Source organism: Crocodylus siamensis, chromosome 2 (assembly GCF_052110815.1).
Source record: "Crocodylus siamensis isolate JL-2025a chromosome 2, ASM5211081v1, whole genome shotgun sequence".
NCBI classification, from domain to species: Eukaryota; Metazoa; Chordata; order Crocodylia; family Crocodylidae; genus Crocodylus; species Crocodylus siamensis.
This window is the reverse complement of record NC_143396.1, coordinates 26526608-26552220: the sequence shown is the minus strand read 5'-3', so window position 1 is coordinate 26552220 and position 25613 is coordinate 26526608. Positions and strand designations below refer to the sequence as shown.

The following is a 25613-nucleotide window of genomic DNA, read 5'->3' as shown; positions in this document are numbered from 1 at the left end:
CTTCTGTCATGTTGGGTAGGCACCTGCCCCACCACTTGTGCAACCTAGCCTCCAGCAAGGCATGGGGGATAACCTGCACGCTGTGCTTTATATTTCCTATTGGCTAGCTTCAGGCACCTCTCTGCTCAATCACTCCTGATCATCTTGGGGAAGTATCTAGCTCTCCCTATACACTGGATAAGGATCTGAAGTCCTTAACCCAGGCAATCTGAATTCCTCTCCAAGAGCAAGGCTTCTAAATTTTAGGCATTACAGTGCCGAAATGGCAGCCTCTATGAAGTCAATTTGGATTTGGCTTGTAAGCCCCAGGGATCTTAGGCACCTCCATGGTTAAGGCAGAGCATTTTAATGAGGAAAACTTTGGATTTGGGTATCTGAGTCTCTCAGGCTGCAGTTACTGACCATATCTAATTCCCTAATGCATCTTCCTGCTAGAAGGTAATGAGAAGAGATATCAATTGAGCCAGCCAGCCCCCAGATGCTCATTTCCTGTCAGACAGTTAAAATGCTTTTGCAAATAAACCATCATGCAAAGTCAGTTTAGACTTGAACATACCAGAAATCTTATGATGTCCATTGAACATCTCTTGTGATCTGCGGTTTTGATTAGAATGTCTTCCTAGCACACCTGAGACATCACGGATATAGTGTTAAGCAAATTGGTACCACTAAACAAACAAATTGTAGCAGCTGAGATTTCATACCCTCCAGGAAGTGGGAGAGGGAGCAGCTAGGGTAGAAGAGTGACTCAACTATGACAGATTACTGTTCTGGGGGTGTGCTTTAACTTGTTGTGGCTTTTTGTTAATTCATCCTGACAGCAAGCTTCAGCATTGCCTCTGTGTCATCAGTGTAATGTCAAGAAATCATGTCCTATGTATCCACAGTCCCAAAGAACTTGATGTCTCATTAGTTTATCTTTTCTGCCCACTGTCAGATACAAGTGAGGAAGAGGCCTGGGAAAACATATTCTTTCTGGTTAACAAAGCTGTTGTCCCTGGCTCTTATTTCTTTTTAAGTTTCAAAGATCAGAGCTCCTGGATTATGACACATGTCTTGACTAGACTAGGAAAATAGTTTATATTTTTAAATGTCTAACTAGAGTAAATAGGACTTAACACCTAGGGCACATCCCCACATGCTTTAATGTGCACTTGCAGCAACAAAAACAGTAGCAGCACAAAGTTATGCCACTATTTTTTGCCATGGTGCATGCCCCTGAACATGTACTTTGGTATGGGGCAAATTGCCCCGCTTCAGGGAAACTGCCCTTTTCCCACTCCTCCAGAGAGCTGTGAGGAGGGGATAACTACAGGAGTGGAGATGCTCTGGCTGGCAGCCAGAATGTCTCCCAGGAGAATCAGGTCTCCGCATCTGACAGTGCATGCTCCTCTTGTGCACCGCGCTGCTTTTTTGAGGGTTTTTGTGCCATTTTTTTTTTTGATACTGGGATTTCCCAGTAGCAAAATTTGCCCCCACAACGCAAATCTGCAATGTGAGGCACATTTTAACATGGCCAATGTGCAGTTAGTGGTGTCACAAAGAGGCTTACAATACCACAAACTGCCTCTGCCTGCACATCTACATGAAGTCCTAGAGAGCCACGGCAAACTCATGTGTGTCTTTTAAAGATGGCCTGTTTTCTCATTTGGAATATGACTTGAACGTGACTATTAATCACCTGGTTTAGTTTAATTTTCTTAAATGGTTGTTCATCATTTCCTGTTTTCATTTATTTACTCTGTTTCTTGAGTCTTATGTGCTTTGTCATTTCCCAGAATAAGCCCAGAATTAGAAGAACCTGCAGGTCAGAATGTCACAGCACCCAGTATGTTTCGCCACTTGAATTCCACATACCAGTGTTTCACATGTCACTCACTTCTTATGTGCACCTGAACCCATTATACTTGATTATAAATTGTCAGTTGATAGCAAATTATATTCACAGGCATTTACTGAACATAATTACTCAACAGGAACCATCAACCTGAATCAATTAATTCTGGTGTAAGTGTATTTCCCTGAGGAGTTTATGAAAGTGTGGGAGTAAATGGTATCTGAGTGACAACAGTGCAAGAAGTTGCATGCAGATAATTCTACCATAGTTTTATTTTTAATTTTAAGATACAGTGTAAACAGTTTCTTGTTATCTCAGTCCGGTTAAATCTGATCAATTTGATTAATCACATGAGCTATCCACAACTCATGCAATACACAAGAAAAAACAACGGTGGAAAAAATAGAAAAACTATTGTTATTTCTATTGCAGTAGTGCCCACAGAAGATTATCAAGGTCAGGAGCTTACTGACCTAAGTGTTATTCAGACAGCACACTGGAGGTGATTCCTGCTTCAGACACCTTGAGATTTTCTGTGACATTTGAAATCAATAAGGTAGATGCCTACTGAATCTAAGGCCATGAACCTGCATAAAGCTTATCATGAATAGACCTTGTTTCCATTCAAAGGATACTGATTTCACCAGGTACCTGGGCTGGCTCAAATATCTACCCAGACAAAACTCACTGAAGGACTAGAGCCTAAACCAGGGGTGGGTGATTATTTGCACTGGAGGGCCATTTAGGGAATTTTTATGAGCTGATGTAGGCCAAGTCAGCACCTCCCCTCGCCCCCTCCTCCCACCCTGCTCACAACAGCTCACCAAACCCCCCCTAAGTGGTAGACCACTGGAGCAGGTGCATGAGTGGGGTCTCCATCAAGAGCAGTCTGCAACCCCAGTAGGCAGGGCATGCTTGACTGGGTAGTTGTTGTGGGGCCATGGGTGGGTGGGGAGTGGCATCCAGGAGCAGGACAGGCAGATGGGAGTGGGGGTGTGGCCCAGGGAAGAGCTACCAACTGCTTCCAGCATGGCCCTGCGCTGTCACTGCCCTGCAGTCCCAGCCCCAGCCCTGACCCCACCTCTGTCCTGCTCCCAGATTCCACTCCCCACCCACCCACCGCCCTATCCCATCTACCCAGTCGAGTGCACCCTGCCCATGGGGGCCCTGGATGGCCTCCATGGAGACCCCACCCATCCACTCTGTTTGGCACCCCTAAATGGATGCAAGGGCGGATAGGCTGTGGTGTCTGGGCAGCAGGGCAGGGTCTGGTGGCAGTGTAGGGGAACTGACAGCAGCAGCTGGAAGGAGCTACTGCTGCAGGGGCTGCTGGGAAGTGAGTCTGCTGCTGTGTCACCTCAGCCCTACAGTGTGCCCAGGGTCAGCAAGACCAGCTGCATGCGCCACAGCCTGGGCTGCCCTCTGAACCTGGGCCAGACAGTGGGGAGAGATCTGCTCTGGGCCAGACAAAATCCCTTGGCAGACTGGATCTGGCCTGTGGGCCATATTTTGCCCATCCCTGACCTAAACCAAACAAACAGTGAAGTATAGGAATAGAGCCTTGACACTATAAATGGAGAAGTACTAGAGACTCCGTGAAGTCAAACAGGTTGACCAATGCTAATGCTAGTGCTATTGCTTGTACATGGAGGTCACTCAGGCTTAGATCCTCAAAGGTACATAGGCACCTAATTCAAGGGGCCTTTTATATTACAGTGAAATGGGGCAGTATAAATTCCTAAAAATAGAGAGGATGATTACAGTAAAACTAAACAGTTTTGCATGCACTACACAAATGTTGTTTCACCCAAAACTTGCAATGTCTCTCATTTAAGTTTGATCTATAAATAATATATCTAAATATAAACTTTAAAAAGCCACAAATGAAAAGCTAAGAGTAGTAACATAATGGACTATATATTATTTCACCCAGAAATAGATGCCAGAACACTGAAGCAACCATCGTTATATGAAATACCCACAGAAAACTCAAGGTTTTATTTTTAGATAAGTTCTTTTGAAATGTATTAACATACGCAGACAGAGCTCCCACTCTAAGTGGAAGATAAGAGTGTACTATTAGCTGTAGCATTATTATAATTCCTGTGCAATACACACACACACACAATTTTTAAAAATTAAATAGCTGTATGATAGCTGCACCCACCAGTCTCTCGATTGATTATTTAGATTAATTAATTACTTCACCACAGTTGGCACTCTTGTGACTCATTCCTAATTTTTCAAGTGTTTTTCTCTCCTTTTTCCTCTACTCCTTTCCCTTTTTTGTTTCTCTTATCCTCCCTTTCTGTTTCTTCTTCTCTCTAGTCCTTGTCTGTCTCCTGAATGTCTTTGTTCCTATCTCTGTGTATTCATCTGTCTCTACATTTTCCCTTCTTTTAAATGTAGTGGAAAAAGAGCAGCCCAATGCATATAACACAACTCCCTTTACATGCAGTAGTACTGGAATTCAATTGACCACTATCAGTGGTTTCATTGTGCAGCCAGCCCTACTCTCAAAAGGCTTTCATGCTACCTTTTCTCTGCTCTGTCAGCCTGTGGTCTATTTGCCATTAGAGAAGCAAGTCAGGAGAACCTTCCCTTTGGGCCGTAGTGGCACAGATCCAAAGCAATTTTGTGGGGGCTTCCATTTATGCATCACAATATATAAAATGTAGGCACCTTATTACAGGAAGGTAACCCAAATGGAAGAAGTGGCTGCATAGGAAGTCTATGTAGACCATGTAGACAGCTTGGCTCCAACCCAGAGTGAGCCAGAATGCTTAGGCTGGTGCCTAGTTAACCAGTTAAAACAAAGGTTATCTGAACTCCTTAGGTAGTGAGGCTAGCTGGCATCACAAGGGGTACATGCAGCTGCTGTGTATGTGGACCAGCACACAAGGGCTGGTAGCAGTGAAGGAGAGATGGTTGTGGGCAAGGGTTGGAGTTGGGCTCAGAGCAGGACTGTGAGTGACAAGGGAGGGGAAGAGAGGATAAGAGTGGGGCAGGGCCTGGGGCTGGGGGTGTGATGCAGGTTTCTGGGTCTGTGTTGGAAAGCTGGTGGGGGCCAGGGAAGCAGGACCCATTCTGCTGACTGCATCTTCCTCATCTGCTTGGCCACTCTGCAACTTGAATATGAGCCACCAGTGTGACACTGTAGCCAGTAGGGCAAATAATACTCTGGCATGCATCAGTCAATGCATCTCCAGCAAAGCCAAGGAGGTGATTCTTCCACTCTACTCAGCACTGGTAAGACCTCAGCTGGAGTACTGCATCTAGTGCTGGGCACTGCACTTTAACAAGGACTTGGACAAGCTCGAAAGAGTCCAAAGAAGAGCCACCCATATGATCAGAGTCTTCAAAGGCAAGCCATACGAGGAAAGGCTGAGGGATCTGGGACTCTTCAGCCTGAGGAAAAGAAGGCTGAGAGGGGACTTAGTAGCAGCTTACCGCTACAGTAAGGAAGGGCCAAGGGCTCAATGAGCAACTGTTCACCAGGGCACCCAAGGGGAAAACCAGAAGTAATAGCCACAAACTCCTGGAAGATCGATTTGGCTCAACATTAGGAAAAACATCTTCACAGTCAGGGTGTCCACACTGCAAGAAGCTCCCTCCAGAGGTGATGCAATCACCTACCTTGGAAATCTTGAAAAGTAGACTAGACAGTCACATTGGGGTCACCTGACCCCAGTTATCTTTCCTGCTTGGTGCATGGGGCTGGACCCGATGATCTTTCCAAGTCCCTTCCAGCCCCTTTCAATCCATGAACGTATGAACTTTCAGAGGAGCATGGTGGGGCAAAAACAGCTCCATGATGTTCAGCCAAAGGAGCTGGGTGGGAACAGTCCCATGTTGCCCAGGCAAAAGGACTGGGTGGGAACAGCCCCATGCTGAGTGGCTGGAGGGGCTGAGTGAGTACAATCCCATGCCACCTGGCTAGAGGAGCCAGGTGTTGTACTCAGCAGAAACAGTTGGACTCCTTGCCTCTCCAGGACAGGTAAGAGTGAGCACCCTCCTTCCCTCTCCCTGCTCTCTGGTACTCTTGCCATCTCACAAGTCTCTGAAAGTGCCAGAGTGCTGCTCCCTCTCTGGACATTGAGACACCAGCTGTTACAGAGGAAAGGAAGAGGGCAGGGTCCTGCTTGTTCTGTCCCATGGAAAGTATAAGCCCTGAAGCTGTTGCTGGACACAAGGTAAACCCATCACTGAAAGTATCTTTAGCTGCAGCCTCACACGGTGCCTCAACTGAAACTGTCACAGGGTAAAGACACTTTTTAAAGCTGTGACCATAAAATAACAAAGCTATTGCAGCTGATAAGGGATGTGATGTGGGTCCCCTGCCATTCCCCCAGTTCTAAAACTCTCTCCCCAAAGACCCTCTGTACAACTAATGCACAGTGGTTTCTCACACCTCTTTCAAATAAGTAAGAAATGCTTATTTAATTTTTCTTTTTAATTCCCAGCCAGGCAAACAACAAAACTGGTGATGACCAACCTGCAGCATGTATGCCATAGACAGCTGCTGTGTGTGGCAGGAAAGCCCCAGTAAAGGGGAAGTAGGAATGGAGGTGGGAGGCTCCAGCCTCCAGCCACATGGAATGGAGAGGCAGAAGGATGCTTCTGCAAGATGAAGCATCACTGCCACAAGCCAGCTTAAGACTTCTTAAGTTTGTACAGGGCAAGGAAGAAGTAATTTAGCCCCCTCCTTTCACAATAGCATCCTGCCACTGCTCTGTTCCATGCAGCTCCATTCTGGAGCCTCACACCACAAACTCTATCAGGTACACTTCTGGGGGCAAGGATCAGTGTGGAACCAGGGAGAAGAAGGGGCATAACTTGTGGCACATACATAAGACAGGACATACATTAGCTTTTAAAAGCAGCTGGCACTGCAGCACATATATTTGTATAAATGGCGAAATGCACATCAACACCGAGAAAATGGCAGTGGCACGCTTTTGAACTAAAACACATTGAAGGTGTTTTAGTTCAAAAGTGCACTGCTGCCATTTCTCAGCACTGATGCACATTTCTCCATCTATAGAAATGCATGCAATGCACACATCAGATCATGTGTGGAGCAGACTCAATTAATCAAGTCTGCTCCAACATGCTAGATTTCTAGCACACTGGAGCAGACAAATGTATGTGTATAAATGCCCTAAGTTGTTTCCCAGCCACATCTTAATGCAATTAATGGCATGATAAAATGATGAATAAGCCACAAAGTTATTACACAGAAAATGTGTAACAACTTTGTGGCTGATTGTTGTCATTCCATTAACTGACTGTGCAGTCAGGAAGGGCTTCCAGCTGCAGGGCTCCCAGCTACAGTGGTGCATGGTGTGCCCCATGGCTGGGGACCCCGTCTGCTGATGGGGCCCCCAGCCATGGGAGCACTGGTGCAGAGGGTGCTCAGGATCATGATCCTGGTCTCCCCGGCCTCCCCCTGCATCGGCAGTGTCTCAGCTGTCAGTGGGAGGGTTCAGTATTGAGAGAGTGGTTGGGAGTAAAAAAGGTAAGAAAGGTTTATTGACTTAACAAACACACAACTATGTATAGTATAACAAGACAACAATGACAGACAACAACACTTTGTGTTGGCAACTTATTGGCAGTCCCCTCTGATGCCTGATGTATGACAAGTTCTTTTTCCATAAAGCTCAGTGAAGTCAGGAGTTCCTGATCTGTGCTGTCCGAGGGGTACTGGGAAGGACCTGGGTATTTAGTCTTTGGGCTCCTTGAGATCTACTGGCCCACCGAATCCAGGTTAGCAGCTAATTTCTAAATTAGTAGCTTCTTTTACAATGCTGCATCTTCTTTTTATTGACTTCTGGATGTGCTAGCTAATTTTTAACTTCTGAGCTATGCTGTTAACTCATAGCCACTTACATTCGTATACTACAACCTTTTCTTATGACTGACTGTGGCAGTGCGACCTCTAGGGGTGCCGTGACCTCCCCTAGCGCCCCCTGGCTACTGTGTCAAGCCAGTATCAATTGCACCCTCATCAATCTCACCCGCCACGTCTTTGCTGTTTTAAGTGTTTAGGGGAGGCTGCCTTTTATATCTGCTTTGACACGGTGCCTACCTTGCTATACCAGGGCTTGGTCCAATTGCCCACCAGCGCCCTCACGGGCACCCTCCTTTGCCTCTCTCACGGCCCTCGCCGCACCAGGGCCTGTCTCCCGGGCTCTCGTAGCCCGAACCTGGGCCTTGCCTTTATACTGCCGCCTGCTCTGGGCCTTGCAAGGCCCAGAGCGGGCGACGATAGAGAGGCCTCTCTATCCACTCACCGCCTCCCAGGGCCTGCTCAATCCGCTCTCCTCCTCCCGAGGCCTGCTCAATATGCTCGCCTCCTCCCGAGGCCTCTGCCTTTCAGTAAGCTCGCCCCCTCCCGGGGCTCCTCCATATGCTCGCCCTCTCCTGGGGCCTCTGCCTCGCGCTCCCGCCTGGGGCCTTTCAATAGGGTCACCCCCACCTGGGGCTTCTCCCATACAGACAGCACCCCACTGGGGCCTGTCCCTCCGTGCCTCTCGCGCTCCCTCGCCTGCACTGGGGCCTTGCTCGTGCCTCTCGCGCTCCCCCGCCCACACTGAGGCTTTGCTCGCTCACACCTCTCACGCTCCCCTGCCCGCACTGGGGCCTTACTCGCGCCTCTCGTGCTCCCCCGCCCGCACTGGGGCTTCGTCTCCCATGCTTCCCATGGTCGGGGCTCAGGCGGTCGCAGACTTACCTGGCCCCAGACCCCTTCTAGGGTCCTATGCCCACTGGGCTTCTCCGAATTGCGGCTCAGGCGGCCTCAGCCTTACCTGGCCCCCGGACCCCTTTCCTGGGTCCTGCGCCCCATTGGGCTTCTGCCTACGCCAAGCTCTTCCCAAAGCTGCCCACACTGGGCTGGGGTTGGGACACCCCAAAACATGGCACCCCTCCGGTGCCAAGAACACCCCCACTTTACTGGGGAGCTCCTAATGAGGCCTCCACCACCCCTACAGCCTCGCCCAGTCCTCCAATCACAACCAAAACAGAAACACAAAGCCCCTTGGCCATAACACAGATCTTAAGCCAACCTGGCTATCCTTCGTCCATATCCCTGTCAGGGTTCTCTCCACCCCTCCGTGCCAACACTGCTCAAGCCATCTGGCTTCCTTACTAGGCCCGCCCTGCTTGCTCTAGCAGAGCTCCTGCTTCTCAGACTGCCAGAGGGGAACTGCCTCTGGCCTCAGCCTTCTCTGTTTATAAAGGCCAGGCCCTGCCCCCTTCTGGTCAGCTGACCCAGTCAGTTGCCTTAGCAACCCCCACCTGTGCTGCCCTAGTGAGTGGCAGCTGAACCCATATTCCTGTTGCCAGTAGCAGGCACCCTAGTGTCCTGCTACACTGACCAATAGCAGTACAAGCTTTTGCATTTTTCCGATAAGGTTAATTTTAACTACATCACTACATACAAGGCTTTACTACGTTTAAGGCCTTACTAATCTTACAAGGCCTCACTACAGACAAGGCCTCACTAATCTTGCAAGCCTTACTACTTTTAAGGCTTCACTAATTTTTTACTTTAATTAAACTCTTAGTGGCAACATGCAGCTCTATACATAAACAAACAACAAAAAACACCTGGTTTAATCCTCACAGAGTGTTCAGCAAGCACCTTCATTTCACAGACACAATTTTTTAGCTGTCACTGGCAATAAGATGTGATGGAATCTGATGCTTGCATGGCAGGAAACACGATTGTGAGGTTAGTGCATCATTTCCCATCAAGCCATTACTTGTATGTCTACCACCTGAGTCCTGTACAGGGGCCTTCAAGAAAGATTTGCATTTGGCCCTAGGTGTTTGGGGGATGTAGAAAAAGAGACTTGATGTCACATGCAACTTCTCCAGTGAAATTTCTGGTAATAATTGTGAATTAAATTCAATCATGATATCAGTCAGTTTTAATGTAGGTAGCTATGAAACTGGAATTCATTTCTTATCTGTGACCTCACATTTCTAAGAACCCTGCCTGACTCCAGAGACAGCAGCAATCTTGCTCTTTGACACTTCCAGACAAGCACTCACATACATTTCCCCAGAAACATCTAGCAGCAGCACATATTTGTGTCACTCTTAGTTGTCCCCGGGGAACACCACTGCATGCATCTCTGGCGTGGGGTAAATTGCCCTGAGTGGGGTAGGGAGAGGCTGAGACCAGCACCTGAGCTGGCCCCATCAGCTTTACCTGGGGTCCTGGGGACCTCCTGGCATGACGACAGTAGCGATCCAGGTGGGCAGAGCCTGGCCTGCACCTGGAGCATGGGTCTGGCTGGCCAGGCTTCGGTTTGGGGTAGCACATGCATCTGCCATGTGTGCCACACTACTTTTTTTTTTTTGGCAGTATTTAATTTTTTTCCCAGTATCTGACTTTGGCATATATACAACTCAGAGAACCAAATCATGTGTGTGGGGGTGCATTTTGTGGTGCTTGTGTGGACACGCCCACTGTGTTCTTTCATGGTTCTATACTTTTGCCCTTTCTCACTGGCATTTTAACTTTACCTTAATTAAAATTAATTCTGCGTGAAAGTAAATTTTACTCTCTGCAAGTGCTTGCCTCCCAAGAGACCACCTAGTGGATCAGCTTCTGTTTTTCTTAAAAGGAGGGCCAGAAGGTGCAAAGGAAGGCAGGATGAAGGCAATGCACTGTGATGTTATTTATTTGGCCACTTTATTTTGAAGAGAGAAAATGCTTCCCTGAAAATTGATTATTTTATGAGAAAAGTGTTAGCTTCTGCAAGAGAACTTGCACATTTCTCTCCCTCTCTGTTTGCCTTTTATTCATCAAACTGTAGCTGAATTCAAAAACTTGCAGCAGGGAGCCATTAAATGAAGTGATAGAGGTGCAAGACAAACAAAAACATACAGTTCTAACCTGTAAAATACTGACAAAAGGGTAAATGTACACCTTGTAGATTAAATAATTAACAAAATAATTAATATTTAACTAAATATAGAGCTTTTGTCAGCCTGAGCTCACTTCATCAGATGCTGTAAAAGGACATGCATAGAGCAGAACATAAAGTGGACTGAATGATTTGAATACAAAAGAAGGGAGGAGGGAGAAGAAGGTGTCAAGCGGGAGGGGGCAGTGCTGGGAGAGGCAAATAAGGAAAAAATGCATGATAATAAAGGGGTCACAAAAACTAATCCAGGTAATGGATAAGCCATGCTTAACACAAGCCAATTGGTGGATGATTTCTTATTCAGCAATTTCCTGTTCAAACTGGTTTTTTAAATTTTGCTGCTTGAGATCAGCAATCCTGAGGTCAGTGATGGAGTGTCCAGGAAGGTTAAAGTTTTCTGCCATAGGTTTTTGTTTCTTTCTGTACCTAATGTCAGATTGGTGTCTGTTCATTCTTACACATAGAGATTATCCCATCTGTCTGATGTAGACAGCAGAGGGGCAAAGTAACTGGGTGACAGTGTATATGACATTGGTAGAATTGCAGGTGAAATAATCTCAGGTGTTGTACTCTTTGTTATTCAGTCCAGCAATGATGTGGAGGCATAGCCAGCATTTGGGTCCATTGCAATGCCTGGTACCTCGCTAAGGATGAGAGTTAGTCTGTTGCTTGAGAAATGCCATTTGAGGTTGGGTGGGTATCTGTAAACTAGGACAGCTTCATCCCTCAAGGCTATCTTGAGATGTTCACCCTTTTCCAGAGGGATTGGAGGTCATTAATGGTGTATCTAAGGTATTCAAGCTAGGGGCAACCAGAGTGATTCTGTTGTCCTTATTCTGGACTGGTATTGTAGCAGGGCAAAGCAAGGCCTGAGACTGGCTTTGTTTATTTGAGCGAGTACAGTTCTGGGATTGTGTTGAACTATAGGACTCCTTGCTCCAGATCTTTAAGTTCATCCCAGTCAATGAGATCAGAGTAGAAATGGTTGTAATGTAAAGCTTGGCTGTAGATGACATATCTAGTGGTGTACTTATGATGAAAGCTGATGGCATGAAGCTGTACCAGTTGGTTGGTTTTCAATACAGTTTGGTGGTGATGTGGCCACTGCAAACCTTCACTTCAGGGTCCAAGAAAATCTTTGTGGTGTCCCTAAGTTAGTTTGATGGAGTGATGAAAGTTGTTACAGTTCTGATGAAATTTCTTTGGAGATACCGTCCAATGTATTCATATTGTGAAGATGCCATTGATTACCAGAGGGATAAAAGGGCAGCAGAGGAAACGGACTTCAAGGTCTGTCATTAATATGACATTACGGCATTAGAGGGTCATATGTGTGCCCATGGAAGTGCCTTTCATTTGTATGTAAAAAGCGTCCCCAAATCTGAAATAGTTTTGCGTGAGGACAAAAGAGAGTGTAATGGAAATAAAAGCAGTTTTCTCTTTGTGAATAGTGTTCTTTATGGCTTATAATCCATCTTCATGAGGGATGTTGGTGTACAGAGACATGACATCTATGGTATCATAGACATTTAGAAATAATAGAAATTAAGGGCTGGAAGGGACCTCAAATGATCGAGTCCAAACCAGCAACATGATGTTTGCTGGAAGCTTGTCAATGGATCCCTGTTTTCTTAAGAAATCTATGGTGCCTTTAAATAGCTAGCAGCTCCAGTGGCATATGGGAATAGAGTAAAGTCAAGATACACAGAAATTCCTTCTATAATGCTGCCAACACCAGAGAAAATGGGGCATCTGGGTTGCCAGGAACGTGGATCTTGGGTAATAAGTAAAAGTTGCCAGACCTTGGTGTCTGGGAGGTGGAAGCAGTAATCCTCTCCTGTGTTTCCAGAGGTAGATCCTTTTTTTAACTAGTTCCTCCTGGTATTGTGCTGTGGGGTCCTCTGTCAGGAGTTTGTACAAGTCCATGTTGGAAAGTTCTGCCTAGGATTCTTGCAAATACACTGTTTTGTTCATCACAACAGTGGCCATCTCCCTTATCAGCCTGTTGTATAATATCTGTGTTGTTTTTAAGGCTGAATGTGGTTCTCTGTTCAGTTTCATAAATGCAGAAAACAGCAAACACCAATTCATAAGAAAAATCTCCTAGAAACCTGCAGCCAGAAAATTATCACGGCCTTGTGTATCAAGTTTAATTCTTATTCCCTGCAGGGACAGTCAGATTACAAGCTATCCCACTTATTGTCCAAGAAACCACACTTAGGTATTGACGTTTTTGTCTCCTGCAGATAATCATTGCCTGCAGTTGATGGTAAAATGAGGGAACTAAATATAACAGTGGAAGTTTTCAAAGTGGAGCACCAGATGCATATGCATGTGGCTCATTATTTTTAATAATGTATGAATACGCTGTAGGTCCTGCCTATTACTGTCCCCCACATTACCCTAATATTGTGTGCTCACTTGTTGGTGTGCATATGCTTCTCTGTTGTGTAAACGCAGGATGTCTGTAGCTTATAAAAGCTAAATTTATTCTTCCCCATGTCTTCATCTTCTGGGACATGGCCTGACAAGGGAGTTCATAGATTTCATAGACATTAGGGCTGGAAGGGACCTCGGAAGATCACTGAATCCAGCCCCCTCCCCCAGGGGCAGGAAGTCAGCAGGGATCATAGGATCCCAGCAAGATAAACATCCAGATGTCTTTTGAAGGTGTCCAGAGTAGGTGTTTGAACCACCTCCGGCGGCAGTTTATTCCAAACCTTGGGGGCTCAGACAGTAAAGAAGTTCTTCCTTATGTCCAGCCTGAAGCAGTCATGGAGGAGTTTGTGACCGTTCAACCTTGTTATCCCTTGGGGCGTTCTGGTGAACAGACGTACCCCCAGATCCTGGTAAGCACCCCTGATGAACTTATATGTGGCCACCAGATAACTGCTGAGCCTGCACTTTTCCAGGCTGAAGAGTCCCATGTCTCTTAGCCTCTCTTCATAAGGTCTGCTTTCCTGACCTCTGATCATGCGTGTGGCTCTCCTCTGCACCCTTTCAAGCTTCTCCACATTCTTTTTGAACTGTGAAGCCCAAAACTGGACACAGTACTACAGCTGCAGCCTCACCAAGGCTGAATACAATGGGAGGATGACATCCTGGGATTTACTTGAGAAGCATCTGTGGATGCGAGCAAGCATTTTGCTCGCTTAACTAGCAGCAGCATCACAATGAAGGCTCATGTTCATCCTGTGGTCAATCATGACCTCCAAGTCCCTTCCATCCATAGTGCTAGCCAGCGTAGCATTGCCAAACCTATAAGAATGCTGCAGGATTTTCCTACCAAGGTGGAGATCCTTGCATTTATCCATGTTAAACACCATCAGGTTCTCATCCACCCATTTCCTGAGCCTGTCAAAGTCAGCCTGGATCACCCTCTTGTCTTCAGGTGTTGATGCTTTACCCCAGAGTTTGGTGTCATCAGCAAACTTGGCCAGTCCTCTTCTGATACCAGTGTCCACATCATTAATGAAGATGTTGAATAGTGTTGGCCAAGAACAGAGCCTTGAGGTACCCCACTGGTCACAGCGCACCATAACAATTGACTTCCACCAACCACCACCCTCTGGGTCCTACCACGGAGCCAATTCCCCAGCCAGCAGATTGTGGTGTGGCCAAGGCCGCAGTTAGCCAATTTTACTAAGAGGTGATCATGGGATACCAGATAGAAGGCTTTTTTAAAGTCAAGATATATGACATCAATCTCTTATCCCCTTGTCCAGGTGATAGGTCACCTGGTCATAGAAGGAAATAAATGAGATTGGTCAAGCAAGACCTACCTGTAACAAACCCATGCTGGCTATCCCTCAGGATGTTGCCATAGGCCAGTCTGTTAAGAATGGCCTCTTTGATAATCTTTTCTAAGACCTTCCCCGGGATACTGGTAAGGCTAACGGGCCTATAGTTTGCTGGATCCGTTTTCCTCCCTTTCTTGAAGATGGGCACCACATTGGCCTTCTGCCAATCTTCAGGCACTTCACCAGAGCGCCAGGAGTTCTCAAAGATCCGTGCCAGGGGCTGGGCTATGATGCTCGCCAGCTCCTTGAGTACCCTGGGTGTAAACTGTCAGAGCCAGCTGACTTGAAGGTGTCCAGCCTCTCAAGGTGTTTCTTCATGGGGTCAGCATGGACGGGGGGTAAGGAATCTCCCTCACCCAAGCCTCCCTGTCCCATAGTGGCCAGGGGCATCCCATGGGACTGATGAAAGACTGACGCAGAGTACTGACGAGTTGTACTGTTGTCACTGAATTCAGCTCAACCTATCCCTTAACTGTTTTAACCTTGCTGTTATTTAAGTTAGTAATTCATGTGCCAGCTCTCCAGAAACTTCACATTTAAATATACCAGTGGTTGTCTTTCTTTTTAGGCTTATGGCATCTCTGTGTAAATTTCCTGAATTTAGTGGAAATTTCATTTTCCAGGAGGTGCATTTGGGGACGGACCCAAAGGTACCTGTGGTAGGAGGACCGGTGGCAATGCTGCCACCAGGCAAAACTGCCCCACTCACCTGTTCCCAGGATGTGTGCACAGGGCTGGACTGGGAAACCACTGCAACAGGAAATAAACTGAATGCAGGCAGGAACACAGATGCTTCCTGGTCCAGGGCAGCTTCTCTTGGTTGTGGCAGCAGCAGCAGCAGCACCAGTGCGGCAGCACCCCTGAAAGGGTCTCACACCATCCTGCTGAGGCACTGAACCACTGGGATACTAGCAAAGACTCAGTATAAAACATCCACAGATGACAAGAATTTGCTAGGCCTGGACATAGGCTGCAGGAAAGTGAAACTGTAGTTAGATATTTTTGTTTCTCACCCCAGCACATATTATATAAGGCCAAAAAGAATTGCAGCCCCTTGGCTACCTTTAAACATTCAGCCTTTAGAAACTAAAGGGATCGGGAGACCAGTGGGGGATAAAATCCTAAAGCAGGTCTTAAAACCAGAAAGATCCTTTGTGATGATCTAGCCTGACCTATTTAACCCATGGAGTCATAGACTCATAGAAAAGGCCGGGTGGAAGGGGCTTCAGCAGGTCATATAGTCCAATCACTAGAATCTAATGAATTTGCTGAAACAAGTTATGTGTACAATTCACTTGGGATCCCAAATCTGTTAAGGAATCCATTCACTAAAATCTCTGGTGTTTTGACAGCTTCTGGATTTTTTATTGGGTAACCTCCGGACAATTTTGTAAAAGAATCTTTAGCTACCAGCAAATAAAATTACCAACCTCTCCCTCAGATAATAGTTCAGGCACAATACGTGTTCTGTCAATGCCCTAATAAAATACCAGTGCAGAGGGGCTCACCTAGTCTAAAAAGGAAAAACCCTTCTTAACAATGCAGTCATCATATCACCTTCACCATTTTTTACCTGTTGCCTGATGTTTACAGAGTAAACGTTCTCCCTTAGCTCAGTTAAGGATTTTGCAACCCCAACATGTTCAGCTGTTTTAAAAGCATGACATAGACTTAAAAACTCTTTTTTCAATGTATCTTTTTTTATGAGCAGCCAATATCTGTACCTATCACCTGCTGGTTTCTCCCATCTCCAATGAAATATCTCTCTCTTAAACTCTAGGCTTTCCTACTGTGCTCAGGAAGTTTTTATTATGGTATTGCAAGAAGATACTACTCTCCATGCTGTCTCTGTTTCCCAGTTGATATTTTCAGTGATATCAGAACAATTCTTTTTCTTTACCAGAACTGAGGGGGAGGGTCAAGTTTTGCTTGAAGGCTCACATGCATCTTCCTGATATGTTATCTCAGTGATCTGTATCAGCAGCGTAACTGAAGGGAGGTGACTGGGAGGCAGCAGCCCCAGGTGCCACCTTTGGAGGGATGCAGGAACTGTGCTGCTGCTATGCCTTTGATTTGTAACACTGCTTCTCTCTCTGCTACTGACAAACAGGGAGGTAGATGTTTAAGTTGTCCAGTTTTTCTCCATATCAAACTACTGCTGGACCAATGCAGCAGTACAATCCAGATAGACAATACAATCAGTATCTTTATGAAACAAAACCATTCCTAATTCCTAACTCAGTCCCCTCTTAGACTGTGCTGCTGTAGCTCATTTTCCCTTTGTATTTGTTCCTCTGTCCCAGCATTTACTAGCTCCACTAATCACATTTTGCAACCGGCGTTCTATTTTTTATTACTTGCAGCTTGTCAGAAACATTCATCAAATGAAAAAGGACCTCTTCCTGACTCGGAGGCATGACAGCTTTAGCAGCTTAGTTTCTTCCAAACCCCAGGTCCTTGTCTTTCCTTTGCTGGAAAGTTAGCACCATATATAGCAGTTATAATGGTTTCTTCCCCTGCAGGCAGAACAAATGTTTCACTGTTCAGTTGCCTACAAACTAGTTGTTCAACCTGAGCCACATATTTAAAGGGGGGCTTTTCACAAACCGTATGAGACCATTTCTGATATTGACTGCACAGTTAAATCTACACATAGTGCTTAGTGAGTCTAGACATAGATTGACTGCATAGTGAAATCTGAACAAATTCCTACCTGCATCTACTATCACAGCTTTCCTGACTTTTGCTCAAAATCTTGAGGTCCTTAAATCTATGTTTTTAGTAAGTTCAAGTTGGCTTGAGCTTTCTTGATTTCTTCTCTTTCAAGGGACAACTTCTTATTACAGCAGTCAGATTGCATTGTAGTGTTACAGACAGGGAGTTTCATAGCTGGGCTTTCCAGGCTGTATGCAACTTTTGTAGCTGCTGCTCTAACAAAGATTTTAACTCTGCTTGCAGGTCATTGGTCTTTTCTTTCTGGGAAACTATTCTTTTCTACCTGGCTTTAAATCTAATTTGAAAGTATACCAGTCCCATTTTAGGTCTTGCTTCAGTTCCTTCTGGCCACCCTTCAGTTCTACAACACAAAAACCATCTCTCAGTTTCTGTCCTGGGAAGCAGGATCCTGGTCCTGACCCAAATCCTCAGCTAGCTAGAAATTTGGGATCCCTCAGCTTGTTCTTTGGAACTGGTGCTTATAGCTTCAAGCACCCACACAAAGCTCTGTCCAGGCTTTTACCATGGTCTGTTTCTGGGTACTACAGATATCCAGCCAAGTCCCTCCACACACAGGCTAGGGACAGACGTTACACATAAACTGGTTTAAGTGATCAGAAACTGGTTTAAACCTGTAACAGAACAGAAGTTCAGTGCACATAAACCAGTTTCAAAATGTCTGAAACTGGATTAAGATAAACCTGGTTGAATGTAATATCAGACTTAACTGACTGATCTCAAACCAGTTTATGGAATGTCTGTTCCAGACCCCTTCCTGGTTTAACAGGGCTAGCCCACCCCTCTGCTTCCCAGGTGGAGCAGGGATAGGCAGGGGAAAAGGCCTGGCCAGATGCTGGCCCCAGAAGGGAGAAAGGAACTTGTTTATTTCCCCCCACCTCCTCCCCTGTCCCACCAACATGGGCCTGCTTTTCACCACTGGCTGCTCCAGCAGTGGGGGCTTGGCCAGCCCCAGCAGTAGCCTGGCATGAACTGGCCAGGGAAGGGTTTAATTCCCCCCTTCCTATCCCACCAGCATGGACCTGAGCCAGGGTCTGCCAGGGTCTGCTCCCGCCTCGCTGCCACAGTGGAGGGAGCATAGCCAGATGCCAGCTGGCATGGCCCCCTGCAGCAGAGGAGGTGGGGAGGGGGGTTGTTTCCCCCCTCTGGCCTCTCTGCTCCTGGAGGACTGCAGCTGGGCCTGCCCATCCCGCCCACTCCATGCACAGGGCAAGCAGCAGAATAAGGCCCCTCCTTCTCCTCTGCCAGACACTGGAGAGAAGGATAATAATCCTGCTCCCTGAGCACTGAAGTGGTAAGGGAACAGGGCCCTTGATGGAGGAAGCACCCCCTGTCATGGTGTCCTGGAGTGCAAGCTTCTTTCCAACACAAGAGGCTACGCTCTGGGGTGGGGAAAGCTGCCACAGATTGGGCAGGCACGTGGCGGCAACAGTACTGGGAGGGACTTGGCCCCCTCTGAGCCCCTGTGCTGCTGCGCACAATCTGCAACAACTCTGACCCCCACTTGTGCCCCCCCCACCAGGACGAAGCTCATGCTCCAGGATGCCACAACAGGGAGCGCTGCCCCCATCAAGGGCCCTGCTCCCTCTCCACTCCAATGGGCGGGTGGGGCTGTGGCCAGAGGCTGGCTGGCAGGGCCCCTTAGGTGAGAGGGCAGGGAGCAAAGTTATTCCCTCTCCCCCGGCATCTGGTGGAGGGGGCTTATTCTTCCACTTGCCCCCTGCACAGCAGCAGTGGTTGGGGTGGGCAGGCCCCGCTGTGGTCTCCTGGAGGCAGAGGGAGCAGAAGCGGAAACAACACCCCTTCCTGCCCCCTCTGCCTCAGGGCCCATGCCAGCCAGCATCTGGCCTTGCTAACACTGCTATAGCAGCCACGGGGGAGTGCCCAGTGGACTCCAGCTTGAGTCCATGTGAATGGGACAGGGAGGGGGGAATCAAACCGCTCCCTCGCCAGTTCGGTACAGGCTACTGCCAGGGCTGGCCATACCTACCTAACACAGCTTCCCAGGGTGCATTCAAGCACTCCCTGGCTTCTGGCCTGAGTAACTGCAGGAACGTCCCTGAATTTCCTCAGTCCAGAGTGACTGTCTGTATATTTGCAGATTGGTTCAGCCTAGGCAGACTAACCTGCAAAGATCGAATCAATGCAGGCTCTGGCCTTTTGAATGGCTGTCCCAAGCCACATAGGTTAACCTCCTGAGTAGCCTTGCCAGTAGTGTAACTGGCCAGAGCTGTGTTCTGGGTGGTGGGAGAGCAGGAGCAGCAGCCAGAGATTCACAGTTATAGGGAGCAGATTTCACCGTTTTTGCCATCAACATCTGTGTTGACCACTGGTTATCAGCTGAAAAAAAGGAAGTGACATCTTCCCTTCCACACCAGTGAACCACCATCAGCTATTCCTGCATCATGCCAGCTTCTCATCTGCTCCGGACAGGTGGCTTCTTGTTTTTGAATGTCTAGTTTGCTCAGGCACACAGTCACCCAAACTCCAGATGATCTGTTAACAAGCCCAAGCAATATACCTATCAAATGAGCAGCAAAAGAGCCGAGCAGTGGGGCAGCCTGGAGGCCAGCTAGCCTGGGCAGCAGGGCTTCCAAGGTATTTTCAAACCCAAATATCCTGAATCTCAATGTTTCAATCATGAAAAAAAATTAAGGTTTTTTTTCCTATTGGATAAAAATGTTTGTATCTTTGTCAGCTCATCAGCTGGAGGGAAACTAAGGAGCAGAGAAGGGATGCAACTTGCCCAGTGCTGTTCAAGCAAGCTAACAGCAGAACCATATCAGAACTTAGCCGCGCTGTCTCCCACTTCAATGCTGTAACCATTTTGCTATGCTGCCTGTCATTTTCTAGGGTCTCCAGAGCTTAAAAAGAGCTTAAACATCTAAAGAAGGAAAGTAATATGAATGCTAACTATTAGACACATTCACAGATCACAAACTCATCATTAATTCAATAACAGTCATCAGTCAAATTCAGTCTTCAATTGTAGGCAACTAACTTATGTTAAAAAAAAAAGATTTCAGGCACTGAAATAAAATTTTAGCACACTACAGTCCTCTAATACTTCCAGCGTGCTAACTCTAACCTATCTAAACATCATCTAATTAAGAGTCCTGTGTAGTAGATATGGGATATAAAAGAATCACTGAACCCAGGTCTAGCATGGACCACAGCAGCTGCTTAACGCAAACAGCAGCACTTCTGGAATTCAGAAGATATTGTCCCCACATATAACAGCAGAAGAAATGTATTTAAGCAGGAGAGAATGTTCCACATTGGAAACCAGGTTGTCTAACAGGCTTCAGCCTCCAGTTTCTGTCAGAAGTGCCATGAAATATTTAAAGGCCCAGGTGTTGGTTTTGTTTCTCCTCCTAATGGTGGCTGCTCCAGCAGTAGCTTGTTCTGGGAAACTGATTTGGTACTGACTCACAGGGAAAAGTGCTACTTTCCCTCTGGAAATGACACATCAAGAAAATGTCACTAGAGGGAGAAAGGTAGGTCTAGGACAGAAGTATCTTTTGTAGCTCCACTCAGCACGGGTCCCTCCTTTCATCCGTTTCTCTTGTTATCCCTCCTGATGGCTGGCTTTGTGCTAGTCCAAGTTCTCTTGAAAGGTTTCAGAAAGTTTGCTGAGACTGGTGCTTTTCTGCTTTGCCCTGTTATTGGAAGATTTTTTTACTTTAATTTAGGTACATAGCCTCTCAGGTAGCTTTTGAAATTCAGCATTTATGGGTTAGCTGTACATTAAACAGGCTCAGGGCTGTAAGGTGTTTAAAACTCTCTTGGTCCAAAGGAAGACAAGTTAAGGGCTCCCCAGGAGCAGAACCCAGCTCAAATGCCACCTAGTGCTGGAGGTGCCCAATCTCTATAGGCTGTAGGGGAGCCACTCTTGAGACTTCAATCTTCAACAGGCTTAAAAGGCTGGAAGGTGTTTCACAAGCATATTTCCAGGATTGAGCTGGAGCAGGTGAGTGGGGTATATTCAGGAATGTCCCAGCTACCGTGCACTGCCTCCACAATAGAGACATACTGTGATGGGACCCTGAGCTGGGCAAGGCTGTGAGACTACAAACTTCTTGTGAGGTGAGATATTCAATTACAGGACAGCTAAATTTAGAGATAAAAAAAACCTAGTGATAATACTTAGGGAAAACATTACAATAGAACTGGGGAAGACAGAACATAACAAAGGTTTAAAACACACTATCTCCTAACACTTGTGTTGCAGTGCACTAAAGTGTGCCTGCTCCTTTAAGGGCAGAAGCAGCTTATCTAGAGAGCCCTGAGAGCTAGACAGAGCTCCACAGGTATGGGTTGCCTGGGGAGCAGGCTAATGAGGACATTAGCTGGCACCTACACTCAGTCAGCTGACCGGAAGGAAGCAGGGTCCTGGGTACATATGAGCACCAGACTGGGGCTAGCAGAGTTAGTTCTCTGATAGCAGCCAAGGGGGAATGAGCTCTTGTAGAGAAAGCTACTTGGAGATGTTTGACTGTCTGTTCTGCTGCTGGTAGGATTAATGGGTTATAGGAGCTCATAAATACTTGTGGGTAGGAGGCACATTATACTGAGAGTGAAGCTTGCCTTCTTAAAAGGGATAGAGTGTGGACCCCATTGGTATGGTTATTAGGGTGGCCATCATAGAGGACAGTTCAGTTGTCCTCTGTCCTCTGTTGATGCAAAACCCGATGCCTTGATGCCCTCTATTTTTCTCTTCGCTTGAAGAGAGACATAAAGGCATCAGGTTTCATATCAACAGAGGACAGAGTAGCAGAAAACCAGAATGTCCTCTATGATGGCCACCCTAATGGTTATGGTTATGTTGTAGCCCAGGGGCTTGTGTTTTCTGTTGTTATTTACACCAGTGGATGGGACTGAGGCTATTGGGGAGAAGGAAGCCTCATTGAGACATACTATGGGATAGACCCCAGTGCCGGTGGGGGCGCACAGACAGGGGCCAAGGGCCCAGTTATGGCAAAAGGCTAAGCTAAACTTAGGCTTCAGAGGGACAATGTCTGAATACCATCTGTGAGGCATGGGGCACGGTAAAGAGGCAGTGTTGGAGCCACACATATAGCCCATAAGGCTTAGGGTGTCCTCTGAGGCACCTACTTAGTGCAGGACCCAGAAAGGGGTCAAAGAATCTGCAGGGTTTTAGTGGAGTCCATTAGGACCATGACTGAGCAGAAACCTGGGGGCAGGTTTCCTATTTTATTATCTATTCCAACAAGACGTGGCAGGAGAGAGGAACAGGCACTTGCAGGGTGGAGCTGGCATGGTCACAGGCCACTAGGGGCAACGTGCCACCTCTAGGGATGCCACACTGTGACAACTTGTAATTCTCACCCTTGGCTTGGACTAACTTCGCAGTCCACATTTGGTTCCAGTGGCCAACAGAAATCCTTGCTGTCTCTGCACTGAGCTGCTCCTGGTCCCCGAAGGTCTCAGCTTCTCTGCTGCCTGCAGCAGGTTGCCTCTGCCCCACTGCTCTAAGCTTCTCTGCTGCAGACCAAACAGTGCAGTGCAGCCACTCTTGGGGGCTTTACACCAATAGGCTTCTGTTGACTCCAGCAGGTACATGCACACTCCTGCTTCCCCACTTACATCTCCAGCCTCCCTCCACCCCCTAGAAAGAGTCAGAGTTCTCAGCAAAGGGATTCCCCAGGGCAGAGTGCAATCAGTGAAACCACACCCAGCCCCTCTACAATCCAGCCTTTAACCCTGTCCCTGCCTGAATAAAACCCATCCAAAGACACTCTTAAAACATATAGCATCCCCACAAAAAATACCGCCTCATAATCATCACACATATCCACAGTTTTCATCAGTAAAGTTCCCCAGATACCTAAATATTTCATTTATATATACTCTAAGGGGCTTTGATCCTGACAGTGCCAAGCAGCTTAGCTTGGCACCTATACACCAGTGGGACTTGCTCACTGGGTGTTCCATCCACTAGCTCTGAGGAGCTTGTTCCAGTAGGCTTTTGCAGAGCACACCTATCATGTTTGTTTCCACCCAAACCTTCTGGTTTCTTTTAAAGAAAGCTAGAAGGATCTGCTACCCGCATATCCAAATAGGTCAATAGTCAGAGAACCCTCTTAGGATGTTGGAGACCTACATTCAGTTCCCTCTTAGCCTAAAAAGAGGCAGACCCACAGCTTCTACTTTCTAAGAGATTGAACCAAAAAGCTTGGAACAATCGAAGACTGATTGGGCCAGAGACTAGGAGTAAGAGCCTATAGCTAAGTGGTTGGCTCCTCAACTGAGAAGGGGAGTCCCCATTTCTAATATTTGCTTCAAGGACTTTTTATGTAATATACTGTAAACACGTGAGTGGTACTAGAGCTAGCACCTTCAAAGGACCCCATCAACTAACCTTCAGAATTATGTTTATGATTGCTATCACTCTTTCTCTGGCTCAATAATTCTTTGATCAGGACATGAAAATTGGAACAGCATCAAAAAGAGAGCTTGACAGTACTTCCTGCCCCAATAACCCACAGCTTGGTTGTTAAGACACTGTCCTGGCAGGAAAGATCTATATGTTTGCACCCCTCAGAAAAAGGAGGGCATTAAATATAGGTTTTCCATGTCCTGTATAGGATCTCTAACCACTGAACTTATAGGCAAAAGGATATAAACTTCTTCCTCCTACAGCTGTTTATTTATGTGGAGTCCAATCCATGAAGTTTATTCTGAGATCACCTAACAGGTTTGGTCCCTCGGGAGGGTCGGTGGAGAAACACTAAGTTGTGAATTTCAGAAGGAAGTAAGGTATGAGAAAGGCACCAAGCTGCTCAGGTTGAAGTTTTTCTGGAATCTTCTGGCAGAATTTCAGACATCTTACGAGATGCAGAAATTAAGATGTCTATGGGCTTTAGGTGGCAATTGAACTGGGCTTTTGGAGGATCTGAATTTGTAATTAGGTCCAGTATTCATTAAGGCATCTAAACATGGCAGCACTGAGTATTGTTCTACCTAAACTTTGGACATGTGCACCCACAGGTGAATTTTACAAGAGTTGCATGTCCAGGATCTTTATGTCTTGAACCAAAACATCTAAGTGCGTTTTGGTTGGGCTGCACATCAGCCAGCATACTATGTAGATGGATACATAGGTCAGTTAATGAACCATGCAGGAAGTGAAGATATGACTGGGAACTGTGTCCTTCTCATGGGGTTCAGTAATGTTGATGTGGTTTCCTGCAATCTTGATTTGTGCACTGGCTATAGGTTGGGTTCAGTGGCTTGACCCCCTCATGTAGATATGAGTGCATAAAGTGAATCTTAATTGAATTGGGATTAAGTCAATGCACCCCAGCTAATATTGTGTGTGGCCTAAATGCCTCTATCAATGAGAGCAAAGCAGAACCCAATCCTGAAGTTAACTACTGGGCAAAACTATAACTACCTTTGTCACTATGTTGTTTCATGTTCATTTATGCATAAGGTTCGCATGTCTTGCAACAGTTTCTATTTGTTTATTATTCTTGGTGTGGATTCCATCCTGTGACCTTGAAAAAAGTTGTTTCATAATAATTCTCTGTCACAAAAGTCAACTGCATATATTATAAATAGGTATTACTTGGAAGTTATAAACTGTCTCTTGGTGTGAGATATGCCTGTGTTATTACTTTTGATAGGTGCTGCACTTCTGTGTGCCTTCTGTTGTCTGAGAAGTCTCTTCAAAGTAGCTATGACAGCTCCAAACTTGCTTATTGCATGACACCACAGGTGGCTAGGTGCAAGAAGTTCCAGGTGTTAGGACATGAAGGGAAAACACCAGTACAAAATATTAATTATGCAGAAACTGCAACACACTTTTAAACTGATTTAGTGAGAATTCTCATGATAAAAGGAATGATTAGTGCAATGGGTGTCACTTGAAATGCCTGCTGTTGCTATCATTTTTATAAGACAACAGCAATAGGAGATGATTGTCTAAAGCTCCTAAGGGATTTAGGAAAACAAATCTTACATCAGAAAATCCATTAGGAGCCTTTAACAACATATAACAGACATAAGGTAGGTGCCATAAGGGTGGCACCCGAGAGACTAAGTGGTTCAGAAAACCCTAAGCATTTGTAGGCAACCATCTACTTCAGTGTTTCCCAACCTTTTCTGTCCCATGACACACTTAGTCAGCCTTTTTCATCCCATGGCACAAGTGGCAGAACACGGAGCATGGGGGAGCGGGGTACTGGTGCAGGCCCAACCGGGGCTCAGTGGCTGCGTGGGATGGCAGTGACAGCACTGGCTGTAGCCACACTCCACTGGGAGCCCCTCCCCCCAAGA

General features: G+C 46.5%; 1 protein-coding gene across 4 annotated transcripts in view; it reads left to right on the top strand.

Annotated features, from left to right (window-relative positions):
• The window catches only part of STK32B (serine/threonine kinase 32B), a 334464-nt gene that overhangs the window by 306506 nt on the left and 2345 nt on the right, over nt 1-25613 (top strand). The gene's annotated exons all lie outside the window — the stretch shown is intronic.